Consider the following 17,840-nt stretch of genomic DNA (forward strand, 5'->3'; position numbering starts at 1 on the left):
CTTATGAATTTTATCCCCATATTTTTTCACAGACCCATTTAGACAAGATGAAAACTATCAAGTGGGGACTTTTTCTCCTCCCGCCCCACTCACTTAAACTAAAATCCCTCTTGAAACCTTGTAAGCCAGTCACTTTGTACCTTTATCCACCCCTCATTTTAGGTAGCCAATGTCTAACTGTCTAATTGTCCCTATCTACCCTGTGTACAAGAGGATAGCATTGATACTTGATGTGTAGATTCCTTCCCTTTCTGTTGGTATTTAGAGTTACTACCCCCATGCTCCTTGGAAACCCTGTACAGGGTCGCTATGGGTCAGAATCGACTCAACAGCACTTAATAACAACAACAACCTCCATGAGTATAGGGCAGGTTCATATTATTGTAGCAATTTACCCTTGTTTCCTTTATCAAACATTTGAAAATGTTTCTTTGTAATCTTCCTCTAGTTGAGTTCTGATTATCAAGCCATCAAGGCTGTTTCAGATGGGTACTAACTGCAAGTTTGGGTGTTCTTGTGCATCTCTCCTCACTTCATATCAGCTGCATGCTTCACTCTCAGCTCTAGCCCTGTGTGGCTATGTCTTTGTCCATGGGCTCAAGTGTCCTCAGGTCTCACCCAGTTTGGACCAACCAGCCCTTCCTCTTCTCTCTCTCATCTCCAGATCATCAGGAGTCAATGGACTGTAGTTGAACTCAGCCCATTTCTTCATTGCTGCCTTTCCCCCTCTGCCACTCACCAGTAGACCCATGTGATCGCCAGCAAACTGACATGCTTGATCATGTATTCCCTTTGAGTTTCAGTCTTAGAGAGGAACTTGATAGCTTGCCTAGATGTCTTCCTGGAGAACAGCTTGCTTATTCTTGTAGCAGCCAGTCATGCTGACATTTTTGTTTTGGGTTTTTTCAGATGATCTTTTTTTGAAAATGTATCCTCTGTTGCTCTTGCTGATCTAGGCTGGTCTGCTGTCCCTTCTAGTGGGAATGTCCCAACTCAGAAGGTTCTGAATGGGACTCAGTATTCCACCAAAGGTCCTATACTCTGAAAAGGCTTTGCAAGAGGTCTATTTCACTGGGCAAGTTCTAGAACCCCTTTTAGGTATATTTTTCTTTTCTTTATATTGAGGTGCAACCCATACCTAAAGCTGTGGTCCTTGTTCTTCATCAGTAAGTATTTTAAGTCCTATTCTCTTTCAGCAACCAAGGTTGTATCATCTGCTTATTGCAGGCTGTTAATGAGTGTTCCTCTAATACTGACACCATATTCTTCTTCACATAATCCAGCTTCTTGAATTATTTGCTCAGCCTACAGATTGAATAAGTACGATGAAAGAACAATACCCTGACACACACCTTTCCTAATTTTAAACCATTTATTGTTCCCTTGTTGTATTCGAACAGTTTCCTCTTGGTCTATTTACAGGTTCCTCATGAACACAATTAAGTGTTCCAGAATACTAATTCAATGCAATGTTGTCTATAGCTTGCCATGATCCACAAAATGGACAGTCTTTGCATAATCAAGAAAACACAGTCCTGGTGTGGTACTGCATGTTAATGCACTAGACTGCAAGGTTGGTCAGAACTACAAGGCTGGTGGTTCAAGCTCACCAACCACTCACCAGAAACCCAATACAAAGCCACTATGAGTCAGCACCAAATCAACGGCACCCAACAACAACAACAAACATCTTTTGGGTATTCTCTGCTTTCTCATGATAGGATTTTTACAAGCCCAATGGCTTATTCATTGCAGACAACTTTTTAAAACAACATAAAATCTGACTATACACATGGACCTCGTCAGTTGGAATACACAGGAATCAAATTGACTACATTTGTAATAAGAGACAGTAGAAAAACTCAATATCATTAGTCAAAAGTAGGCTATGGACAGGTTGTGGGACAGACCACAAATTCAGGCAAAAAGTGAAATTTAAAACAAGTTCATGAGAATCAAAATATGACCTTGAATATATCCCACCTGAATTTAGAGACAATTTCAAGAACAAATTGATGCATTAGACACTAATAACAAAAGACCAGAAGTGTTCTTAGGTGACATCAAGAACATCATGGCAGGAAGAAAGCAATAGGTCATGAAAAAGACAGGAGAGAAAGAAAAGACAAAAATGGATGTCAGCAATGAAACGATATACGATAGAATGAATGTAAAACTAATGTTCTCCCATGTAAACTATCATATAATTCACAATAAAACATTAAAAAAAAAGATTTATAGCCTCGGGGGGCAGGGGGAAGGATGTCAGAAGAGTAGCAAAACTAAAGTGAATGGAAGAAATGAAGTAAAAGAACTGAACAGAAACTTTTAAAGGGCAGCTAGAAAAGATAAAGTCAGTTATTGTAATAAAATGTGCAACAATCTGGAGTTAGAAAACCAAAAGGGAAGAGGATGCTCTGCATTTCTCAAACTGAAAAAAAATGAAAAAATTCAAGCCTTGACTTTCAACAGTAAAGTAGTCTATAGCTAAATGGACTCCTGGTGTGGCACTGTGGGTTAATGTGCCAGACTGCGAAGCTGTTGAACAGCAAGGTTGGTGGTTCAAGCTCACCAGCTGCTCCTCGGAAACCCCTATACAGGGTCGCTATGGGTCGGAACCGACTTGACGGCACTTAACGACAACAAATAGCAAAATGGAGTCCTGGTGTAGCGTTGTAAGATAAGCACTGGGCTGCTAAATACAAAGTCAGTAGTTCAAATCTACCAGCTGCTCCTAGGAAACCCTACCCAGCATCCCTGTGAGTCAGAACTGACTCAACAGCATATAACTGCAGCAATAGGCAAAATATTGAATGATGCAGAAAGCATAAAAAAAAAAAGATGGAAAGTATACACAGAGTCTCTGTACCAGAAAGAAATGGTCAATACTCAGTCATTTCAAGAGGTAGCCCATGATCAAGAACCGATTGTTCTGAAAGAGGAAGTTCAAGCTGCAGTGAAGGCATTGGCAAAAACTAGTCTCCAGGAATTGACAGAATACAAATTGAAATCTTTCAACACACTAAAGTAGCACTGGAAAGAAACATTCACTCATCTATGCCAAGAAATTTGTAAATCGGTTACCTGGCCAACCAATTGGAAGAGATCCGTATTTGTGCCCATTCCAAAGGAGAAGAGACCCAGTGGAATGCAAAAATCATTGAATATCATTAATATCACATGCAAGTGAGTTTTTGCTGAAGGTAATTAAAAAACAGTTGCAACAGTATATTGAGTGTAAAGAGGGGTAAGTTTTAACTACATGTAAAATAAAAAAATCCAAACCCATTGCTGTTGAGTTGATTCTGACTTGTACTGACAGTTCCCCCAAATTCAGAGCTTTTCTGTGATTCTAAAGTGCACATGTGCTTGCTTCTTGATAGCTTCATGCTTAGTTTTCAACTTTCTTTGTACTATTCGATCAATTATCAGTTCCATATTCCAGCCTTGAAAGGAGCCCTGGCAGTGTAGTGGATCACAAAGTAGGTTGCTAACTGGAAGCTCTGCAGTTTGAATTCATCAGTAACTTCATGGGCGAAAGATGAGGCTTTCGGTTTCTGTAAAGATTTACAGTCTTGGAAACACTATACAGGGTCACTATGAGTTGGAACTTACTCCATGGCACACAACCATCACTACCACCATCCCATCTTAAGTCTGTTGTTATCAACTCTCATTTTCCTTGCCCTTATGTAGTCATACTTAAATGCATGGATGAGGAAATAGAGATAAATAAAAGGAATTAATCAGAATTCTAAAAAGTTAACAAGAATTCTAAAAAGTTACACAAAACAAAGCTATTAGGTTATAAATGTCATCGAGTATGTTCTGACTCATAGTGAACTTGTATAGGGCTTCCAGGGAGTGACTGGTGGGTTTGAACCACTGACCTTGTGGTTAGCAGTCCAGTGTTTATCCTATAGTGCCACACCAAGACTCCTAAATAACTAAGAAGTGATTGTTATATTTGATTCATATAAAATAAATTTACCAAATACTGTCTTTCTCCTTGTCTGCTTCACACAGTTTTGTTAACTGTTCGCCCTCACAGCCATTTGAAGTCTCTAGGACTCCAACCAACCCTGAAAATATGTGTTTCACAATGCTTCCCAGAGTTCTCTTGCACTACTGAAGATCCAGGGCTGACTGACAGAAGGAGACTGGGATCCAGTTTCCCACTTCAATCATGAGGTTGTCTTTTGGGGATTCAAAGAACATAGACCAGCTTGAATAATGACATTAATTAAAGCAGATTTTAATTGAGTGGACAATCTCTAGGTAGTTTAACTTTAGGGAGGGAAGGAATAAATGAAATAAGAGGAGCTGCAGAAATCTAGATAGAAAACTTTCTTATATCTTTTCTTGGGCTCATACCACCTCCAAGGCACCTAACAGAAAAGGTCTCCTATTCTCCTGTTTGCCAGCTGAATGACCCTCCTCAATAGCCTCTCCTGCCCTTTCTTCCACTACAAAGATCTATGATGTCTCCTCATTGTGAGACTGCACAGTGCATTGATGAGAAGTGCGAATGCCTGCGCTCTAATTATGTCTCCACCCATTACCAGCTCTCTGACCTTGGACAAGTTACTTTTCATCCCCATGCCTCAGTTTCCTCATATCTAAACTAGGGTCAATAATAACACCTATACCTCACCTGTTTTTGTTTTTTTTTTAAAATGAGAATTAAACAAATTTATATGTATAAGAGATTTGGACTGTGTTTGCCACTCAAGCATGATAGCTGTTATTACTGCATACTCTTCTCTGCAAACGAAGTTGAAGGATGCAGTCACTCCAGTAAGAAACTTGTCATCTACATGAGTGGGCAAGATGGGCTACTATTAGAGAGCATAGGCTACTATGAGGTCAAAGAGGGACATTTACAAACCCACTGGGGCTTGGTGGCTGTGGGAGGGCATAGAGAGGGGCCATCTGGGAAATTATCTTAGAACAGGTAGTGATCCTTGAGTTGAGCCACCCAGGGAGAGCATGAGTTCACCTTTACCTGAATGTCAGTGCTGTGCTGGCAGGAACGTATCCCTTTTGGCACACTGTAGATGCTCAGTACGTATTTGTCAAATGAATGAGTATGTGATAAGCTGGAGGGGTGGGCCAAGTGCCTATATCATTCTTTACTTTCAGGGAGTGCACAGCACATGTCAGTGCAAGTGCAAGGGCCAGTATGACAGAAGCCATGCTGTGTCAGGGAGTGGAGGCAGGAGAGGAGGCAGAAATGTGGTAGATGTGTTTCACAAGACATAAAACTGATAAATTGGTTTTGATGGAAAGTGGGCCTCAGGCCTTTACTTTCTTAAGCATGATGTCTCATGCAACAACAACCCTAAACAATGTCAGTCAACTTTATATTTCTATGTTGCTTTCCACTCTATGAAGCAGGGGAGCCCTTTCACATGCTCCACTTGATCTTGTTTGAGTCACAATATCTTGTGCAATTGGTAGTATCTCTATTTTGGTCACAGGAAAACTGAGGCTCAGAGAGGTTATGTATTTGCCAAAGTTACACAGTTAATAAGTATCATACCTGGGATTCAAACTAGGAATTTGGACTTTAGGCTAGTCATCTTTCTCTTATAGAACAGTGCTCTGTAGAGATTAGTGTACCATGTTGCATAAACATAAATGGACTGTTGTTACTATTAGGAGCCATCAAGTCAGTACTGCCTTATAACAACCTTATACACAACAAAACAAAACACTGCCTGATCCTGCACCGATCTTACAATCGTTGCTGTGCTTGAGCCCATTGCTACTGCCACTATGCCAATCCGTCTCATTGGGGGGTATTCTTCTTTTTTTCTGACTCTCCCTTTACCAAGCATGATGTCCTCTATAGACTGTTCCCTCCTGATAATATGTCCAAAGTATGAGAGACAAAGTCTGGCCATCCTGGCTTCTAAGGAGCATATCCTTAAGGAAATGGAGAGTATGATGACTAAAGACCCAACTAACTCTCTCCTAGGTTAAGAAATAGTAACAATACCAATAATTCCAGAAAGGCTCCATATACACCATTCTGGTCTCAATCTCTTTCTTCCTTTTAGAGGTAATCACTACCCTGACTTTTCTGGTAATTGCTGTTTTGCTTGCTTTTTAATTTTTGTAAAAAAAATTTTCTGATTGTTGTACTCATAAATACACATATATTTTTATTATTCTATAAATTCCTTGAGGGATTACTTCTATAGCCAGAAAGGACTTGTCTTAGTTACCTAGTGCTGCTCTTATAGAACTATCATGAGCAAATGACTTTAAAAAACAAAAATGTATTTTCTCATAGTTGAGGAAGCTAGAACCCCAAATTCAGGACATGGTTATAGAAGAGGTCCTTCCTGTTGTGATACCTTGAATTTACATGTTGATTGGAAATCATATATAAACCCAACAACAATCTGGTTTTGGATGCATCTTGATGTCTTTAAAGTAGGGTTACCTTCCAGTTAATTATGTTGAGGCTGTATTCTTGCAGCACCTGATGACTATAGAGGAAACTGTTCTGGGGCCAGAAGGCAGGTGGCTCAGGGTTGCAAATTGTTCCTGGATAACGTGTGTGGATTAAAGTTGTCATTGACTTAATTTTGCTTGGATCTACCATCAATACTCATGGAAGTAGCAGTCAAGAAATCAAATGATACATTACATTAGGCAAATGTGCTGCACAAGATCTCTTTAAAGTGTTGACGAACAAAGACATCCATTTGAGTACTAAGATGTGCCTGATTCAGGCCATGGTATTTTCAATTGCCTCATACACATGTGAAAATTGGACAATAAATAAGGAAGACCATAGAAGAACTGATGCATTTAAGTTATGGTGTCGGAGAAGAATATTAAAAATACCATGGACTGCTAGAAGAACAAACAAATCTGTGTTGGAAGTACAGCCACAATGTTCCTTAGAAGCTAGGATGATGAGACTTTGTCTCTCATACCTTGACATATTATTTCGAGAGACTAATCCCTGGAGAAGGACATCATGCTTGGTAAAGTAGATGGTCAGTGAAAAAGAGGAAGACCTCCATGAGATGGATCAGCGCAGTGGCAGCAACAATGGGCTCAAGTATAACAATGGTGAGGATGGAGCAGGGCCAGGCAGTGTTTTGTTCTATTGTGCATAGGGTTGTTCTGAGATGGAACCCACTTGATGGCACCTAACAACAACAACAACAATGTGTGTGTAATCAATAGAATACTAAGCCAAGAACTATATTTACATCACCAGTGGAGTTTTATATTAAATTCTCATAGAAGAATTGGGAGGCAACCTATTTTTCCATTCTGGTTGTCTGATAAATCAAATGCTTCAGTTTTTGCTTTATTTGCTATTTCTCTGACCACCAGCCTCAGTGGATTAAACAACTCAACTGTGCCAGTTTGACCTGTGTCCAGTCTAACATGTGGTGTGGAGTTAAAGAACTTGTTATGACTAGTAGCAGGATCCTAGTCAGATAATCAAAATCTCATAGCAGAACATAAAAGAATCAACATTTCTTACCTGGACAGTTGCAGCAGCCTGTTTTCACTCTTAGCCTTTTCCAATCCATTTCCCCCACCACAGCATAACTGTCTTCTGTGAGGTTCTCTAGAAGACGAGACTGAAGTGGGGGATGAAAGTCTTTTTTAATTATTTATTTTTAATTGTGGTTGTATATGTAACATTAACTTTGTCATTTGAACCATTTCTAAGTGTACAATTCAGTGGCATTAATTTTATTCACAGTGTTTTGCCATCATGGAACTGTGTTCCTTGGATGGGTTTTCAGTAGTATATTGTCGGTCTTTTCTTCTGAGGGATCTCTGGTGGGCTGGAGCCATCATGACTATTGATTTCCAAAACATTTTCAACATCCCAAATGGGGACTCAGGTGCAAGTACTTACTTAAGAGGGTGCTCTTGTTAGAAAGGGAGTGAAAGAAGCAGGGCATAGCAGGGGTAAGGGAGTACAGTTATGGTTTCACCTGGAGTCCAGCTTCATCTTTATCCCATGGGAAGCTCTAGAGTAGAAACAACTTCACACAGTTGACACTACCTTGAGAAAGGAGGTCAGTCTTTTTATGCCTTGTTAACCAGTCACTGGTTATGGGATGCCCAGGTTAGTGGGGAATGGCTAAAGCAATTCTTGGTGTAAGGTGGAAGCTGTGAGCATCAGCAGCTTTCACTCATGCATGGCAGCCAGGGAATGAATGTGGGCTGAGAACCAGTAGCAGACAGCTCGTGCTTTGCAGCTAGACTTGCATCCTTTAAAATTTAGTCTCTGACATTTGTACAGGCAGTGGCAGTTTAGTGATAAACTTTTGCTTTCCACATGGGAAACCCAAGTTCACTTCCTGGCCAATGAATTTCATATGCAGCTACACCTGACTGTATGTGAGGCTTGAGTTTGCTAGGATGGTGAGCAGGCTTCAGTGGTGCTTCTAGACTAAAATAGACTAGATCTATCTCCCAAAATCATCTGATGAAAACCCTGTGGATCACAATGGTCTGATTCACAGCCAATCCTGGGGATCGTGCAGGTAGTGTTTTGTTTGTTGTGCATGGGGTCCCATGAGTCAGGAATTGACTTGATAGTAGCTAGTAATAACAAGTGCAGTATTTGGTGACTTTCCCAAGGCTATGTATTTCATAATCCAAACACTTTATCTAACATTAAGTAATTTTGGGTAAAGCAAATCTCCCTCCTAGCACTTAACACAATTCAGGTAGGCTTTGGTGGTAGAAATTCTGGACTGGGGAGTGTGTGAGTATGGAAGAGAATGAGCCAGGACTGGACCTTCTGGACCTGTCCATATTCAACAGACTCTCTAATCCACTGAGTTGGAAACAGCAATGGAGTTTCTAGAAAAATGGTATTCTTAAAGTCAGGTGGGTAATAATATAGTAACTCTAGCAGAGGATAAAAAGGGCCCAGGAATCACCCCCAAGAATTCCAGACTTTGGGCCCATGTCTGCACAATTTATATAGACCCTCTCCATTGAGAGAGATAGGATTCCTGAAATGCTGGAGTCTTGGTCTGCATTAGCTTGGTAACTGTGTGAGGTTGTGTTTCAAAGTCTTTGCTGAACAGGGTTTGGTAAGTCAAGGACCAACAGGAACTAAACTTGGATTAAAATCATGAGTAAAAGGGAAAAAAATAGTGTTTCCAATTTGCAAAGCTCAAATGAAGAGCTGGATCTCAAGGGGTACCCTATTTTTATTTATTTATTTTTTTTGTTACAAACTAGTTGTTGCTTCATTTTGATTAGAATTAAACTTTTCCCTTAAGTAGCTGGATGGCTTGATTATCTTCGTAACAATTATAGATGCTGTTTAGAAGTGGATGCCAGTTGAACGGAGCTGTCCCTGTAGCCTCTATCCCTGTGTGCTCTATTGACTGGCAAATATGGCAGAGAGAATTTCAAGCATAATGATTGCTCAGCCAACTAGATAAAATCTTATTTCTAAAAGCTGTTTTCTTTCAGAGCTAATGTATTTCTTCCTGACTCATTCTGATCAGTGGGGTATCAAGTTGGAAGGAACAGATTGGAAATTATTTTATTGATTTTTTTTTCCTTTTTATTTACCAAAGGTGAGAGAGAATTTCTCTTTGCTGAGTGTTGTTCAGCTAGGAGTAAAGTTAGGGTCATTAGGAGGTTTGGATAGAGTCCATTTGGAACAATCGCAGCCTGACCTTACTGTCCTCGCACATAAACACTCAGGAAACGATGCCCTTGTGGAGCAAAGGAGCAACTTCACTCAACTGTCTAGTGAACAGAGCTAACTTTTCTTAATGGTCCTGGCTGCCATGGTAGTTGGGAGCTTAGCTGCTGAAATGGAGACGATTTCAGCAGTCTCTGTAATAGGCATACAAAGAACTCACAAAGCGTCACCCACCCCCTCAATGTCTGTGTAGTGCAAAGGTCATTTTCTTAGCTTTAATACTATAGAAATCATCTAGTTCAGTATTTTTCCATCTTAATATCCCCCTAAGCCTCCATCTTTCAATAGAGGGAGGATCTGTTGAATCTAAGAAAAGAGCTTTTCTCACTACTCACAAGAGAAAGCTGTTGGACAAAAAATAGGTATCCTGTTAGCTTATTACATTAATGGGAAAGCAGGGCACATGTTCCTACATTGTCCTAAGAGTCTCTTCCACTCCCAGAACTCTTGGTATTTAGGCAGCTTTATCTAAAAAATCTATTTACATAATTTTCATCAACATGAGGGAAGAAGTAGTCCATAAATCCCACAAGGTAATAGATTATCTTCCTTTTGTCATGATGATGAAATGCTACTGAGGACAATGTGCATCCTTCTCTTAACCTTGATGACTTGTCTTCTATTAGCTATTCTTAGTGAGTGAAGACTGTCATAATAAAAGAGTGACTCTGTACCTCTGGAGTGGCTGAGCTCTGATAGCCTGTGGTGACCCTACAGTAAGATCTGGGGTGGGGATATATACCATGAAGCTAGGACCCTGCATCAAGTTCATAGGTTAGGCATGTCTTTACTAGATCTCAGTGAGAAGGAAGGCAATACAGCTTAATGAGATTTCACCTTGCATACGCGGTCAGGTTAATAGAAGGGAGCAGCCCCTAGAGAAGGACATCATGCTTGGTAAAGTAGAGGATTAACAAAAAAGAAGATTCTCAATGACATGGATGGACACAGTGGCTGCAACAATGAGCTCAAACCACAACACTTAAGAGGATGACAGAACCAGGCAGTACCTAACAAATCCACAACAACATTATACTGATAAGCAATATGCTGCACACATAGTTAGGGACATAAAGGTAATAGAACAGTAGATCTCAACCTGGTTCTACATTAGAATCACTTATAATGTAGAGCAACGCCCCAGATATACCCCTGACCAATTAAATCAGCATCTCTGGGAATGGGGCCCATGCACAAAAGTGCAGATCCCTCTGTCAGTTCATGATATGACCCCACCTCCCATCAGCATAGCTCATTGATGTCATTTAATAACCCCAATGAAGAGATGGTGGTAGGTAATATACACAGTCATCTATAGAATGACTCAAGTTTATATAGTAGAGTAATACTCTGCCTGCATCCTCAGAGCATTGTTATAATAATCTGTTAGCTAACATAATGTATAATAACAGTTAAGGTGTTAGTATTATCAAAATTCAGAGCGGAAGCTATATTTCAGTTGTATTGCCATATTTTTCATGTTGGAACCTGATGTTTAATGTAAAATCACTTACACTTAGAAATGAGGTGAAGCCTGCAGGAACAGAAAGTTCTTGAGCATTACACCAAAAGGATATGCCGTTACAATATCTATACATGCTCTGGTTTAAACTAGCTCCTTAGCTAGAGTTTTCTTCCCTGCCTCCTTCCCCCAAGCAAAATGATGAGACCAAGTACTGACATATGGAAGAATTTCTGTGGTGCAAATTATTCTGAAGAAGAAAAACAAAACAAGATTTGCAAATGCTATCAAGGAAAATGTGTTTTTCCAAAGGCTACAAGCAAATCTGAGCATACTTCAGTATGGAAGGGTTGTCTTGTGGCTGTGCACATCAGAAATGAGACTATGGTGATAATATGTCACGTGCTCTGCCCAGAAACTCTGCTACAATGTTCTTGTGACACAAGCGTTGTCACCTTGAAACCCAAGAAACCACAGATTTCTACACCTTTGTCTCCCATCATTTCTAAGCAAGATGACACCTGGGTATCAGTAAACACTTTGGCCAACATCCCACAAGGGATAGCTCCTCCTAGGCATACTACTGAAGAGCTATAAAAGCACCCTTAGAAATAATTTCTAAATTATGAAGACCATCTTATGCTTTTCTCTCTATATGCCATTTTCCATCTAGATGTTTGCCTAGCACATGTCTTTGCAGTCTGAATGGGTAATGGATTGTGGGCAAGGGAGAAACAGTGATGCTTTTATCTTGCAGCACTTACAGGTGAATGGACAGGTGTGGAGAAAAGGAATCATTGCCATGGTGACAACATCTCAATCAGTGTTGGCCAGCATCACTGAAGCAGGGATCAGACTCACTGCAGAGTAGTTTTGTTACAAAGCACAGGAGAAGTGGAATAGTGTAGTGGATAGTGGCATAGATTTTGATGCCTGACAAAACTGGCTGTCACTTGCTAGTTGGATGATTTTGGGTGAACTACTTTAGCTATGCTTGAGTTTCCTTAACTGTAAAATGGGGGGTTATAATAGTCCCTACCTGGTAGAGCTATAAACATTAAGTTTAAAGTGCATGGAAAAAGCTTTGACACAGGGCATGATCTATTTTAAGCACTTGACACATGTAAATCAAGTTTTTCTTAAGATAGTGAAGCTGGAGTGTTTGCTTTGCCACGTAATATAGTAAGTACTGTCATGCCTATAGCCAGATGGGAGGTTATATTAGATAAATATTCATGCATTACTGCAACCAGGTATGCATCTCCTGCTTTAAATGTGCTTCTTTATAACATCATGAAGTTGAGAACTCTTCAAACAATTATTGATGAGCAGAAAATGTTACAAACACATAAAACTACTGATCAACTAGTTGAACCTGTCTTCCCAAAGTAAGAAGAAAAACATGGCCGCAGGTATAAGAGAAACAAAAAGGTAAATTAAACAAAGAAACAACCTAGTGTCTTCTTAAAAATAATTTTTATTTTTGTTACAGTTGTTATTGTTAGTTGCCATTGAGTTGGCTCTGACACATTGGTGACCCTACGTACATATGACAGAGCAAAATGTTGCCCAGTCCTGCACCCTCTTCATGATTATTGGCATGTTTGAGTCCATGGCAAAGTATACATGTTCATATTTTAAATGAATCATCATAACATTATGGAGTTTATATTGAAAAGCTGTGGGCTCATATGTTGTTCATCCACTCTCCATAGACAAACACTTTCAGTTTTTTTTGTTCTTCTATTTATTTCTCATTTTAAATGATATACGTGTTACTGCTATTTCATGAGTTGTCAATTTTATACATTAACTATTGAGTTTCATTTCCTTGAATATCTGGTACGATTTGGCTCATGATTTATATTTAAGAGTGATGCCCTAAAGGGCTGATTGGGAGCTGAGCAGATGGAAGAGGACCTTGTCATTGGGTAGGCTTGCTGTAGAATGCTCAGTATAGGGCACAGCCCCTTGTTGGAAGTGCTCAGATAGAAGTATTTATAGATCTGGTGGCGTAGTGGTTATGAGTTGGGTTGCTAACTTCAAGGTCAGCAATTTGAAACTACCAGACATTCAGCAGGAGAAAGATGAGGCTTTCTGCTCCTGTAAAGGTTTACAACCTCAGAAACTCTATACAGGATGGCTATGAGTCGGAACCAACTCCACAGCACACAATCACCACCACCACCATAGATCATTTTCACTGAGCTGGTCAGTTTAGCCAAGAAGAGCATTCTCATTTTTTACCTGGAGGATGAGGTAGTATAAACCTGGAAGTCTGTCTTCCCGGAGCCAGTGGGGAAAGGATTTCATCATTCAGCAGCCATATTTTCACTGAATTCTCTGCTTTTTATGCAGTACCCTAACTACTAACCTCTCAGTTCTACCTAACAGCCTCCAAGTAGCCTTCCCAGATAGCAAACTCCAGCCTTCGCTGGCTGTGGGGGCAGGTAGTCACTAGTGGCTGTGGATTGGGGCAAGGGACCTGAGGGGTCTCAGTACTCCATAATTAGAGTTTCACTGAATAATCCTGTTTTTATCCTCATCCTGTAGGTCACCATCAAAGCATACTGAATCTTTAATCTCCAAGCTTTTGCATTGTGAGTGAATTAGCTTGCTTCTTGGTGACTCCTTCCCACCTCTAGAAGGCAAAGCAGAGAAATGTGAAACTCAGGTTAGGATTCAAAGGCAGTCTTTTACTTACATTTCATCTTTAAAAACTTTCTTGACACACTCTTCTCTTTGTTTTGGTGAGCTTATATTCTTTGATGGAGTCCTGGTGTGGCACTGTGGGTTAATGCGCTGGACTGCAAATTTGGTTTGAACTACAAGATCAGCAGTTCAAGGTCACCAGTCACTCCTGGGAAACCCTAGAAAGGTTGCTAACATCAGCACTTAACAACAACAGTATATTTACTGTCATTTTAATGAAATTTGAGAGCATCAAATCCTAACCACTAGACCACCAGGGATTAATGAAGTTTGAGATAGAGCAGAGACAAATGCCAGGGTTCAATCTGCCTGGAAATTCCAGTTTATACCTCATCATTAGTCATTGTGGTGGTGGTGGTTGTGTGCCGTGAAGTCGGTTCTTATTAGTCATTGAGAGGTTACTAAATAGCAATTCAAAATATAACCAGTTTCTTCTTAGGAATGGAAACACGTAGAATATGGAAGTATATTTTACTTTTATTCTCTCTCTCTCTCTCTTTCTCTCTCTCTCTCTATATATATACATACATATGTATATATGTTGTTGTTAGGTGCCATCAAGTCATACACACACACACACAAAAAAAAAGGAAATTGTGTAATTTAGTCATTTGTAGTAGTTATTCTAAAAAACTTCACAAAATTATTGTACCAAGGCATAGAATTGTCATTAAGAATAATTTTTCCATTATTTTGCTCTCATGTTTAATAAGTTCAGAGGAAGATCTTTTGTTAGTGTCTGTTATTTTATGTCAGATGAAAATGGCTTTTAGAGTTTTTGTGTGTTTTTTTCAAATTTTTACTCAATCTGAAAATTTAAAAAATAATTGCCATGTTTCTGAAATAGAAACCAATTATTTTCCATGATGATGTCTTCTGGACTCTAACTATATTCTAACTACAGAATGGCTGGCTAGCTATCCCAAAGGCACTGAAGGAAGTAAATTTAAAGCTATCATTTGTCATTTTTAGGTGCTATCGAGTTGGCGCTGACTCCTAGCCACTCTGTATACAGCAAAGTAAAACACTGCCCAGTCCATTCAAGAATGAGAAATGCTTTGCCTTTATCTGATCCAAGTGTCTTGGGTCCAAGAGTGAAAAGAATAAAGTCAGTAATACCAGCTGCAGCAACTCACTGAGAATCCCGGAGCAGGCAAGTACGAAAACCAGAATTTAGATCCAAGTGGACCCATCTGACAAGCCCTGGTGGTACAGTGGTTAAGTGCTTGACTACTAACCAAATATTGTGGTTCAAACTCATCAGCTGCTCCAAGGGAGAAAGATGTGGCATCCTGTATCTGTAAAGACTATATAGCCTTATAGATCACTGGCACAGGATAGTGTTCAGTTTGACTCTGTGCTATAGAGTCGTTATGAGTCAAAATGGACTTGACAGCAATGGTTGTCATGCATGGAGAACACTTTAAGGGATCTCCAAAGAAAGCTACTAGAACCAACATGTAAATTTATCAAGGTCATAGTATACAAGACTAATAAATCAAAATCAGTTTTAGAAAATGACAAACCAAAAATAAAATTTTACACATTTTCATTTATAGTTGTTGTTGTTGTTGTTAAGTGCTGTCGAGTCGGTTCCGACCCATAGCAACCCTGTACAGGGTTTCCGAGGCTGTAAATCTTTACGGGAGCAGAACGCCTCACCTTTCTCCCATGGAGCCGCTGGTAGTTTCGAACTGTTGGCCTTAAGGTTCACAGCCCAATTCGTAACCACTATGCTACCAGAGCTCCTAGTAGCATACAAAATAAAATTAATGAAAGATTTGCAAGATCCCTACATTACCACGTATAAAACTTTGCTGAGAGAAATTAGACAATACCTAAATAGAAGGAGAGCTATACCAGATTCATTCATAATAATACAATACTCAATATTCTTCAGATAACAATTCTCTCAAAATTGATTCATAATTTCAATGTAACCCCACTTAAAATCCCAGTAAGGTTTTTTTTTTCTTTTCAGTAAAAAGTGACAAGTTGATTTTAAAATTTATATGGAAATGCATAGGACTTAAAATGATTTTTTGTGAACGAACAAAATTGAAAGATTTGCATTCCTGATTTCAGAAATTACTATAAATTTGCATTGCTACGGTGATCAAGCCAATGTGGTTGAACTGGACAGATTAAATCACTGGCACAGAATAGAGAATTCAGGAGTAGGCTTCACTGATACAATACTAGGGTACTTCAAAAAGTTAATGGAAGAATGGAATGAAAAGATAATGGAAAATTTCCATGAACTTTTTGATGCCTCCATGTATGGTTACTTGAGTTTTCAATAAAGGTATCAAGGTGATTCAGTGCAAAAGTTAGTCTTCTCCGTATACTGCGTGAGAACAGCTGAGTGTTGTTGTTGTTGTTAAGTGCCATGATTCAGTTTCATCTCATAGTGACCCTATATAGGGTTTCTGAGGCTTTAAATCTTTTTCAGGAACAGAAATTCTCATCTTTTTCTGGTGGAGTGGTTGGTGGGCTCAGACTGATGACCTTGTGGTTTGCAATCCCATGCTTATCCTATAGAACCACTGCACTTCAGAAATACTTGATTATTCATAAGAAAAAATGAGCTTTGACATTTCTTCACACTATGCCGTTATTAAGTGCTGTGGAAATGGTGTTGACTCATAGCAATCCTGTATACGGTTTCTGAGGAACAGCTGGTGGATTTGAACCACTGATGCTGTGGTTCAAACTGACATTATAGTCAAGTGCTTATTCTATAGCAACACACCTAAAATCATAAAACTTCAGAAACAAAAGATTGAAATCTTTGAGAACTTGGATCAGACCAAGATTTTTTAGATAAGATTTCTTATGTGGGTTAATGTGCTGGACTGCAAAGTCGGTGGTTCAAGCTCACCAGCTGCTCCTCTGCAACCCTATACAGGGTTGCTATGAGTTGGAACCGACTCAACAGGAACCATTGATTCCTGGAACAAAATAGCTCTTTGCCTTTAGTGGTTGCGGTGTGTGGTGGCATACAGTTTGTGGGTGTGGCTCATTTACAGGACTTTCGATACTTGTGTATGTGAACTCATAGATGGAGCTGAGCATTGTTTCCTGGCGGAATTGAGGTAAAGGCTTTATAGAGCCCTTGTTTAATGTGTTGATGAAGAGAATGATTTCCATTGGTTTCCACAAATGGCCGTATCTTTAACTTCTATAGAATAAATGATGAGGATATGAATATGAGTTTTGTGTTGACCATCTTTTGGTCGATCAGTGGTTGGTGATTATTTTCAGAGTGTCTTCTTGGGGTCCAGGCTCAGCAATGGAAAGAAATAGTAAACTTTTTGAGGCCTGGACACAGAATTAGAATAAAAATAGGGCTTATGAAATACAATAATTCTTGTCATGATTTCTTTCAGTCTTGCTCTTTTTCTTTTTCTTACTTTCTGTTTTATTCATACACACACACACACACACACACACACACACACACACACCTGTTCATAACAATTGTGACATTTGGAGCCAGAAAGGAAGAAAACGAAATAGACATCTGAGAAACCAAAGGCATAACTGTAAATGAAATAATACCACTTCCAGGACTTATCCTAAGGAAATAAAGAAGTACATGTTCATAGTTTCAATTATATGATTTTCATCTCAGTGTCATGCATTGAAAAAAACAAACCAAACTATAAACAATTTGAATATCATACAGGAGTTTTATTAAATAAACTACTGCAAATTTATACAATGAATTAGCATGCAGCCATTTAAAAGCATGCTGTGGATTTGTTGTTGTATGCCTTCAATTTGGTCTCGTAGAGACCCCAGGTCACAGAAAAGAACTGTGAATAGGGTTTCTGTAGGCTGTTATCTCTATGAGAGTAGATTTCCATGACTTATCTCCTTAGGGACTGCTGATAACTTCGAACTGCCAAACTTTCTATTAGCACTCAAGCAACCATTGCACCAGAATAT

The sequence above is a fragment of the Chrysochloris asiatica genome, unplaced genomic scaffold, assembly GCF_000296735.1.
Source record: "Chrysochloris asiatica unplaced genomic scaffold, ChrAsi1.0 scaffold00016, whole genome shotgun sequence".
Lineage (NCBI taxonomy): Eukaryota > Metazoa > Chordata > Mammalia > Afrosoricida > Chrysochloridae > Chrysochloris > Chrysochloris asiatica.